At 44.4% G+C, this 11107-nt stretch overlaps 2 non-coding genes across 2 annotated transcripts; both read left to right on the forward strand.

The window, feature by feature from the left end:
• The first annotated feature begins 780 nt into the window (after positions 1 to 780).
• On the forward strand, positions 781 to 852 carry TRNAD-GUC (transfer RNA aspartic acid (anticodon GUC)). Its single transcript has one exon. It is a non-coding gene; the product is annotated as a tRNA-Asp (tRNA).
• Positions 853 to 1724: 872 nt separating this feature from the next.
• On the forward strand, positions 1725 to 1796 carry TRNAE-CUC (transfer RNA glutamic acid (anticodon CUC)). The gene has a single exon. It is a non-coding gene; the product is annotated as a tRNA-Glu (tRNA).
• The last annotated feature ends 9311 nt before the right edge of the window (positions 1797 to 11107 follow it).

The raw sequence follows: 11107 nt of genomic DNA on the forward strand, positions 1-11107 counted from the left end.
TTATACAGTTCACCTGATACCAGCCGACGAACAGAACCAGAACCGTCAGGACCTGTCCCTGGCTTAGGACATCCGGAGACTTTCGGAAAACTTTTTGTGCTGACTAATGTGAAACTATTAAAGTGTATTTTAGAAGCGGAATCTTCTGGTGCCATGTAGTGCCTTATCAACACCTTATCACCGGGCGCTAGATAGCTCAGTGGGTGGAGCGGAGGCCTGTAGTGAAGAGCTGACATCCTCAGGTCACAAATCCGCCTCCCAGGACTTTTCCTCAGTCTCCTCTGTCTCCTCTGCTTTCCAACCCCAAGCAGCTCCTTTCTCAGCCACTCAGACACCTTGGCTTTTCCCGCCTCCTCTCTTCCCCCTCCCAGTCCAACTCCCCCCTCCAGCTGGGGGCGGGGGGGTGGGGGGGAGAGTGTCCCCTCAGTCCCTTTGTGCAACCCCCCCCGATGAGACAGAGCCGGGGGCCCCTTGGCTGAGGAGCGAGGCCGGTGCCCCCCACCCCCGGCTGAAGCAGCCCCGGAGCTGCTTGTTGTGAGTGTGGAAGGTGATGCTGCTGGGAGCTGCTGAGAGCGTCTGCTGGGAGGGGAGAAGGTTGTTGTGAAGTGTTGAGGAGAGCGGTGTGTGTGTGTTTTGTGCAGTGAGCGTGTGTTTTTGTTGAGGCTGTGGCAGCCTGTGTCGATGTGAAAGAACCTGGAAAGGAAACTACAAGTAAACTGGCAGGAACTAGCGGATTGAAAACAGGACGAGGAGCTACAGGGGAGGCAGCTGTGTACCAGATCCTCGTTAGTATAGTGGTCAGTATCCCCGCCTGTCACGCGGGAGACCGGGGTTCAATTCCCCGACGGGGAGGATGGTATCTTTATGTTTTAAACTAACCCTCCATATAGAACACCAATTTATGATGTCATATGATGACACTATAGGGGCTGATACTTTGTATTTATGGTCACAGCTCCCACAAGCTGAAATATTTACTAATGCAACCCGCACCTTTTAAAATCTATCACGGGCAATTAGTAAGCGCTTAACTAGTATATTGTCACGCGAAATAAATGAAATGTAACGGAGGGCTATTTTAGATGGAAATTATAAAGTGTTTCATGACAAATAAATGAAATGCTGGGCGGGTTCTGAATGAGGAATAGTTCTATACGAAGGTAAACGTTTTATCTTTATTTAAGTGAAATGGTTCAGAACTTACAGACACACGGTGAGAGCAAAAGAAACACTGACCCCGAGGTGCCCGTCCCACCATCCCCATCAGATCCAGGTGTTTACACTGCATTCTGGGACTTGTAGTCCTGTTTATAACACTCTAACGTTAGGGCCACGGGTCCCAGCATCCAGTGAGGGGCCTGGGGGAGCTGCTCGTGCACCTGGAAACCTAAGAGCTGCCCTTAGGGAGCCCTGAGAAGAAGCACTGACCCCTTTTAGTTGTACTTACTATGTATCTTGACGGTTAATTGGTGACTGATGGTTTCATTCTCCAGTATGTGATATGAGAGCCTCACACACCTTGGAGACTGGGAACTCTCAGCAGATTTCAGTCCATTTAAGGTGCTGCATGTTTTTCCCTCAGTCTTCCTTAATGTAGTGTGTTTTCTGTGTCTGCTGCTATTTTCCCACCTTTATGTTTTTTTAGTTCATTTAATAAAATTGGAACTGAAACACACTTGGCCACAACACACCGTAAGTGTGGTTCAGGGAACTTATGTGCGCACTCCCTGGTGGTCTAGTGGTTAGGATTCGGCGCTCTCACCGCCGCGGCCCGGGTTCGATTCCCGGTCAGGGAAGTAATGTTTTTCTCTTCTTACTTCCATGTAGTAAAAGCCAGGGAAGGTTTCTTTTTCTTTTTTATTCTACTAGAGCGTACATTTTTTTCTTTTAAAATTGGAACTGTTTCATTAGATGTATTTCTTCTTCACCTGAGTTGTCACCAGTAATAACTAAACATTTCAGGGACAGTCACAAACCACTGACAGAAGAGTGAGTGACTGCTGGTTCACGAAACTTATCATTGGTTTAGTGCATTCAGGAGACTTTCTCTGAAAACTTTTTGTGCTGACTAGTGTGAAACTATTAAAGTTTATTTTAGAAGCGGAGTCAATAATATCACGGGACGCAGGATGACGTTTAAACAACATGAAAGACAGTGTAAGCAGGTTTAAATATTAGCAATAGCTCACGTGAGTGATTTGTATTAATAGGAAATTAGCGCCCCCCGAATGATTTCATCATCACTTGAGTTCTTTATTAAAGTGCATCTTTCATTCAGTTCGGTTCTTCTGTTTGGTCTCTTGCAAATCCCTCAAGGTATCATAAAGTTCACTTTGCATCTCCTCGACTTTGACATCCGTCTCTTTCGGTTTCTTCCTCTCGTTGCTGCCATCATCTTAGTCCCACAAGTTTTCCCTTCAATGATGAAAGTCCTTTGCAACATTTCAAGAAAATAAACACACGTACAATACCGACTAATGTGACAAACATTGGTGATAACAGCAGCTTCTAAACTCCACCATCTGCACCCCCAGCCATTGGCCCATCTACCCAAACCTGTGACCGACCGATCCGAAAAATGACCTGGATTCTTCCCATGCACCTGTCTCTTCTGCTTCAGTTAATTCATGCCTTATGTGTGTAATATTAACATTATAGCCATTAAGCTTATAATTTATGAGAGGAATGTAAGCACAGCACTCCCGAGCATCAGTAGCGGCTGCCTCAAATCTCAAAAGGGGGGAAAAGGGGGGGGGGTAATACTAAAATATATATTTTGTTAAACTTACCTATCTGCTGTCTCTGACTGCCCCCTCCTCTCTCGATGGAGTTGGTGTCCCAGCACTCCCTGAGACACCAGCACAGACTCCCACTCAATCCTGGAGCTGCTCTCATTCTTTACCTTGCATGAGAGCAGCGTCAGGATTGGTCTGAGCTGCTTGGTCTGCTGCTCAGACAGTGCACTGGAGCCTGTGTTGTTTCTCGAACCCGGCTGCGCAACACAGCCGGGCTGAAGAAACCTAAGTGTGCATGTCAGTTTGCCGGGCTAAGACAGCCGGCCAAACTTGCATACGCACTTTTAAGTGCACTCACTCCCCTCACTCCCCTCCTCCTTCCCCCTCCCATGGCCAGCAGCTGAAAAGTAAAATGATAATTAAATATTGTTTTATTTTTCAGCTGCTGGCTCTGAGCCAGTGGGCGTCGCTTCTGCCCCATTGCGAAGCAGCCGACCCTATCGACCAGTATAGACTTTGCAAACTCCGTATTTCTTTGGGACGAGCAAATCCAACATAAGATGGTTTTGCATAATCATAGCCCGTATTGCAAGCATCCCTTTATTAATCAGTGTTAAAGCGCGTACAGTGTGAGTAGCAAGCTGTCAACCAAGGCAGACATTTTTCTAATCTTTATATCATTCAGCGCTACTCCTACAGATGGTATTAATGCTCCAAAAATGTCAATAAGAATCTACTTAAAGCTTCCTCTACTTATTTTAATATAATTATCAAGAGGAGAATCTAACTAATTAATTTTGTATATTTAAAGAAAACTAATGCAGCATAGAAACTTCCTACCCAATTAGGTGGTCACTGAAAATAAGCTGATTGACCAAATACATAATATAGGTCTTTAATGCTAGCTTCTACAGTGGAAAAGGACTTTCCTTTTACTAAATAGCTGTGTCCACACTCAGTGCATCCTAATTTCTCGCCTGTCTCATTTCCCTCTGGCTGACATACTGTATACAGTGCTCCTTTTCTTATTCACTTCAAGACTCAATTCAGGAGGAGTTTCCTTTAAAATCTCCCCTCCTTTCCCAATAATACGGACATCATTCATTTTCTCTTCTCTTTCTTCATCTACTCTTATCCTTTCATTCAATTCATCTGTGAATATTCTTTTGTCTGGGTTAATTTTACAGGCTACATCATGCACGTTATGATCAGTAATGATTTTGTTAGTTAAAGGAGTAAAGAATGTCATTATTATAATGGGGTCTCTAGTTGGCGGTGGTTTTCACCCTGTCCAGGTAGGGACCCTCACTCTAGTCAGGGTAAGGGAGTCACACAGCTAAGATAACCTCTGTTCACCCCTTTGGTAGCTTGGCTCAAACAGTCTGGCTTATCTCAGTGGCATTGTATAAAGTATTTGTATAGACACATAGTAACACAGTGAAAACAGCACAAAAGTACTCCACACCAGTTTAGAAAAATAGCCAATATTTATCTGAGTAAAACAAGACCAAAACAGCAAAATCCAACATTCACAAGTAAAGATACACATTTTTAAAGATTAAATGTAGTACAGCACTTAGAAACACAATAGCTCCAACTGGGGCTAACACAACGTCTTGACAGGGTAATCTCCAGTCTGACGCCACTCGCGAGGGCGGGCCGGTCACAGAGTCCCACGGACTCCGGTTACTGTACCTTGGAAAACTATGAGGAAACAAAGACTTTACACAGAGTATGGGAAGTGAGGCTTTGCTGGAGCTGGTGCGACATTGGTTCCTTACCGCCACCAGGGAGTTGAGGCTTCGGTTCCTTACGGTTGTAGGGGAGGTGATGCGGCATTGGTGGTAAGGCATCGGTTCCTTATAACATGGCGGGGTCGATGAATCAAGCAGCTAAGACGTGAGGCATTGACTTCGTGTGTCGCGATCACACCACAGGCCGCAGGTGCTGCGGCAGAGTCGGAGTCGGGTGCCATGAATGTCAGTGACGTGGCGCTTGAGACTCACGTTGTGGCAAGACTTTGAAGGTGCTGCAGCGGCGCTGGGCCTGTGGTGGAGGTCGCAGTCATTGCACTCAGAGAGGAACATGGCTCTGGTGCAAGCAGCGGCACGGAGTCACAGAGCAGTGCCGATCCTGATGTCATTCTGGACATCGATGCACTAGTTTGTTTTTGGTTGCACCAGAACTCACTTGCAAGGGCCCAGGAACTGGATTTAGCACCACCTGTCAAGTCACAACACTCAACAAGAGAGCGCATGTCCTAGTAAGTGAAGTCTTTGATGGCCCTGAGACTTCCTAACAGGAGACAAGCTCAATTCAAGTGCTTGGAGATCTTTGGAATGCAGGATGTAGAAAGCAAAGTCCAGTCCTTTCACCCCCAGGACAGAAGCAACAAGCAGCAGGCCAACACAACAAAGCAACAAGCAGAGTGACAGTCCCTCATACAGCATCCTGCTTTTCTTCCTGGCAGAATGTCCTCAGTTCAAAAGTGTTCTAGCTATGTGGTGTCAGAGGTCCAGTACTTATACCCATTTCTGTCTTTGAAGTTGGCAAACTTCAAAGAGAAGTTGGTAGGGAAAGACCCTGTCTTTCCCTACCCTGGCCCCAGGCACACTCCAGAGGGTTGAAGACTGCTTGTGTGAGGACAGGCACAGCCCTATTAAGGTGCAAGTGTCAGCTCCTCCCACAACTCTAGCACAGGAAGACCTATCATCCTGGTAATGGGCCATCAAGATAAGCACAGCACACCCCAACTCCGTCTGTGTGACTTTCTAGAGTGAATGCACAAACAGCCCAACTGTCATTCTGACGCAGATGTGTATTCAGCAGACAGACAGTAAATGGTTAAGCAAGAAATGTCCACTTTCTAAAAGTGGCATTTTCAAACTTATAATTCAGAAACTAGCTTCACCAAAAGATGTATTTTTAAAATAGTGATTTCAGAGACCCCCAAACTCCACATCTCTATCTGCTCTCAATGGGAACTTACACTTAAAAGGTATTTCAAGGCAATACCGCTATTACCCTGTGGGAGAGACAGGTCTTGCAATATAGAACCCCCAATTCAGCAGTATTTCACTAGCAGGGCATGTAAAACACACCAGTATATGTCCTACCTTTTAAATACACTGCACCCTGCCCTGAGGCTGCCTTGGGCCTACTTTAGGGGGGACTTACATGTAGTAAAAGGGAAGGTTTGAGCCTGGCAAGTGGGTGCATTTTCCAGGTCGACATGACAGTGCAAGACAGCACACACAGACACTGCAGTAGCAGGTCTGAGACATATTTACAGGGCTTCTCATGTGGGTGCTATAATCAGTGCTACAGGCCCACTAGTAGCATTTGATTTACAGGTCCTGGGCACACATAGTGAACTTTACTAGGGATTTACTAGTAAATCAGATATGCCAATCATGAATAAAGCTATCGCCAAATAATTTTGGACAGAGAACATATGCGCTTTAGCACTGTTTATCAGAGGGACAGTGCCCAGAGACTTAAACCCAACAAAAACAGGTCAGAAAATATAGGAGGGAGGAGGCAAAAAGCTTGGGGATAACCCTGCGAAAAGGGCCAGGTCCAACAGTCATCATATACTCATGCTGTTCCTTTGATTTTCACCCTTTATAAGTATTAGGCATGTGTTTAGTAACCCACAGATATAGATTCTCTCAATTTATAATAGGTACATTTTCTAAAGAATTATCAAAGTCGGAATTAAACAGTTTATTTATGTTTTATTGGTAATATAGAATAAGGGAAAGAGAACACGTAAAATAATAAGATACAGGAAGGTGAAAAACTGCTCTTCGGCTGAAGAAACAAGCAGATAAGAACAAATAAAGCAATTTTCAAATTTTAATTTTCAAGTTGCCTAACCTTTATGTATTCATATAACATTTGATAATACACATAACTATACACATTCTCACACTGTGGGAGGTGTGAAATGTTTATTTCATGACATGAAAGGCTAGTCCCAAAAGCAACAGTAATATTATGTACATTAGGAAGGTCATTCCCTTCAGCAAATAAACAACCAACGTGGTATGGTCCACACCACCTCTCTTTCAGGCAGGGCTTTTGGATGCATTTCTTGCTGGGGATTCAATCAGCAGGGTTCAAATTATGTCCTGGAGCGTCTTGTACTGCTGGAGTAGCAAGGTCAACCTGATGAGAGACAGAACAAACCACATCAGACAATCCTTTGCAGTTCTTGAGAATCATGCCATCTGTAATGTTTAACAGGACCGAATACCCATCGCTCCCCCATCGATATTTCACGCTGAGATAATCCCGTTCTTTTGCATGTGGTACTTTGCATACTCATGAGCACTAGACGAAGAACGTAAGACTATTTGAATGATGTAGCAACACAAGCTTTGCTAACTGAGCTTAATAGTCTCATTCAGCCCCTCTGCCACTCCAGATGCTTCTGGTCTATAGCTACACTGGAATCTTTGGTAAATTCCTAAAACCGTACATATCAACGGCATAATCTCATGTTTAAAATGACTTCCTCGATCAGATTGAAGATGAGCTGGTGTGCTCAAGTGCAGTATCAACTCCCGCAATAATAGTTTGGCAACTGTTAAACTGTCACATCTTTAGGTGGGATAAGCCTCAACCCATTGCGAGAATAAATACACAATCCCAAGGATTTAGCTCAGCTGATTTTATCAAGGCATCTCCAAGAAATCTATTTCAAGGCGATTAAATGGACCATCCAATTTTCCAATGTTACCCATAGTTAATGCTACTCTATTCCCCGTATTTTGCTTTTGACAGATCATACAGCTCATACACTAATCTTCTGCCCTCATTCTGAACCGAGGCTTATACCAGTGTGTTCTGAAGGTAAATACCATCCCATCTCTGCCTACATGAGTCGGGCCCATGCATATGTCGACTGTAGCTGACAAAAGAGAATCTGGTAGCACAGGCTTTCCTTAATTTGATACCCAAACATCGCTAGCATCTTTTATTCGTCCCATTTTTTCCCATTTAAACTTTTCTATTTCTGAGGCAGCATGTTATAGTTCTTTTAATCCATTAAAAGTGTGTATAGTATTCATCAACATATTTGTCACTGTTTCTTCTTCTACATTACATGGTTCATCTAAGTAAAAGGTACTGAACTCGAGCGCAGAATCGGGCAACTTCATCTGCATATCAGTTACCACTCATGACAACATCATTTCTGCTCTTGTGTGCGGCACACTTCACAACAGCGATCTCCTTTGGCAATTGTAGAGCATTCAGTAAATTTGAAGTGTACGGTAAATTTTTTATACGACTGCAAACAGAAGTTAAAAATGCCTTTTGTGACCATAGCTGGCTGAAATCATGCACAACTGCAAATCGGTGTAAATGGTGACTCGTGAACCTTCTGTGATATAGCAGGCTCTGGTAAGAGGGATTAAAGCGCCCACTTGTGCTGAAGCTTCCACTACTCCGCTTAAAGTACATATGTCACATGCAGCTCTTAGGATACCCAGTCGATCTCTTAGGTATGAACCATCAACAAAATAGTATGGTCAGGATTTGTAAGAGGAACATCGAGTATATCTGGTCTTGGTTTAGTGCATAATTTAGTTACTTTGATACAATCGTGATCAAAGTCACTCTCATCCTCTCCCTCCGAAGTAGGCAATAGAGAAGCTGGATTTCGTGTGTTACATCATCGGATAGAAACAGACTTAGCTGCCAGAATAATCCTCTCATAGCAGGTCAAGCGGCTATTCGTCATGTGCTGTGCTCTAGAATGAGCCATGAGAATCTCAATTTAGTGAGATACCATAACCATCAAAGGATAACCCATCACAGTCCCTTCTGTTTGTTGAATGTTAAGGGTCTCCGCTGCAACCACTTTGAGACAACCAGGCAAAGCGCCAGCCACCGGATCAAGAGTTGCTGAAAAATAACCAATGGGACATTTGGAATCACTATGCGCTTGAGTTAGTACAGACAGTATACACCCATCTTTTTCGTGACAAAAAAGCACAAAATCTTTTGTATAGTTTGGCATTCCAAAAGCGGGTGCACTGCAAAGTAAATGTTTAGGCTCTTGGAAGGCTTCCATGCATTCATCCTCCTTTACTATCGGGTCATTGACATCAGCGTGCGTCAGCCATACCAAAGGCTTCGCAACTAAAGAAAAGTTTGGTATCCATTGCCGGCAGTAGCCAACCACTCCCAATAACATTCTCACTTCTCTCTGAGTAGTTTGGAATTTTATGTCAAGATCCAGAGGCTAACATTATGCAGAAATTCCTTTATTGCTACCACTCAGCAGCCATTATGAAGTCACCAGAACTCACAACATTTTAAACATTCCAAAGACTATAAAGCTCCTTGACACCCAGCCCACCTCCTTCATTTATTGCTGCTGCTCAGAGAGATAAGTATAGCACTTTTGACCTTTTTTAAAGTGCTTTGTTTATGCTTATTGAGGATTTGTATTGTTATTATGTACTGTGTATGAGCGCTTTTGAAATTAGCCAGTTCATCATCACTCGAGTTTACTATTTCACTCTGTCGTTTCTCTTTGGGTTATAAATTTGTGTGGGTGTTTTTAATTTATTGAACCCTTGCGGTAGTGATTACAGGATTCTGAGAGGATCAGAACTCAGTCTGACCTCATGTGCCGTGTGCGAATCAGGAGTGCCGCTCGGCTCAGGCGATTTCCCTGTTTCCAATTGTTCCCCTTGGCTTGCGGCACTGTCTCAACAGTGCCGCGCAGGGAGCGAGTGAGTCCTCTGTCTTACCTCATGAGGTCACGATGGTCGCAGTCCTGTTGGCTCGTGATTTCAAAGTGTAGGGGGGATTCACGCGATCCTCCCTTGCTGCAGACCTCCTCACAGTGAGTTGCATAACGTAAGCACCCGGGGCACGGCAGGCGGTTCTTGGCCTTTTGATCTGATCATGTTGCTGTGACTTGTTTGCTGAAAGTAGCGCACGCACATCAGCCACCATTTTGGGAAAACATCCAGAGCATTTACTCACCTTTTAGATGTTCTGGTCATCACATTCCCCTTTGGTTTTGACCCCTTTGGGCTCCGTATTTTCACATTTGTTGTTTGTAAGGAGATTCTATGTCAGGACCGGAGGCTCCGATTATGCTTTCTTTCTTTTACTGTTCCAAACAGCAGCCAATAAAACAACAGTAAAACAAAAACATCAATACCCATGATGCTCAATAATATTGTCACATGGCCCAATCATAACACAAGACCTTAACCCATAAAAGCCATGACCTCAAAAGTCACTTCCTCTTTCTTTGCTGCTCCGCAGCCAGATAAGTACAGCATTGTAACTCTGTGATTTTATTCGAGTATTGAACTGTTTATACTTGTACTAATGTAGCATTCTGCTTGCTTTACTGTTTTTTTCTTCTGTACAGCACTCATTATAAGCTGAATTTCAACTTTGGCCGCCTGGACCGTCGTATTGTCTGGTGGAGCGGGAGCAGACTATGCAGTCTCCATGTAGTCCTATTTCTATTTCTACTACTCGCATCAGGTGTACGAGCCGGCGTTTTTCCCCTAATTTCTTTGAGAAGCCAGCTCGTTTCACGCGACGCAACAGAGATTTAGTGCCCCTCGTGTTTTGGCCCTCTGTGCTCCCTTGACACCCTACTGCTAGAGCGTAGGGTTGTATAAATTGAATAGACACTGCCTAGAGTGCACATTCCAGGCTGCTCCCTCCACATTCCATAGACTGCTCAAAAAATAGCCTGGCAGGGGTTCTAGCACTCCTCCTTTGATCTCTCCTGCACTATCATCTCTGTGAATACTATTTTTTTTAAAGCAGGAAAATGGCTCAGTGGCATGGGGATGAGTCAGGACACTATCCTGACGATAATGCTGAGCAGCTTGAAATGAATCTGGTCGAGGCCCTTGATTGTAGGGTTCAACAATCCGTCAACGAAGCCCTTGTGAGGTCTTTGGGACCTTTTTCCGGTCAGTTGCTTGATTACGCTCTCACTCAAGGTTGGATGCCGGAGAACCCAGCACCTGGTGAAGGTTCTAAGTCTAAGGACAAAGGGAAAAATGCTGAGGCTACGTCCCCAGATGCCCAGGCTGATGCCTTAGATAGTCTTTGCCACAAAAGAGCCAGTGAACATAATTATAGAAGTAACAAAGATGCACATTTTTTACCATCCTCTTCTGATACTGACTCCTCCTCAGATTCAGACGACCCTGTTATTCCCTGTCCCAGCAAAAGGCCTAAGAAACATGTCTCACCTCCTAAAGTTCTTTATTTTGACCCCACTGAGATTGTTCATCCCAGGGCATCCAATTGGGTATGTATAATCTCACATACACAGAGCTTTGATAAGGAGGTTCGAGCCCGCCTTTGGGCGGAATGCC

The sequence above is a fragment of the Pleurodeles waltl genome, unplaced genomic scaffold, assembly GCF_031143425.1.
Source record: "Pleurodeles waltl isolate 20211129_DDA unplaced genomic scaffold, aPleWal1.hap1.20221129 scaffold_86, whole genome shotgun sequence".
Lineage (NCBI taxonomy): Eukaryota > Metazoa > Chordata > Amphibia > Caudata > Salamandridae > Pleurodeles > Pleurodeles waltl.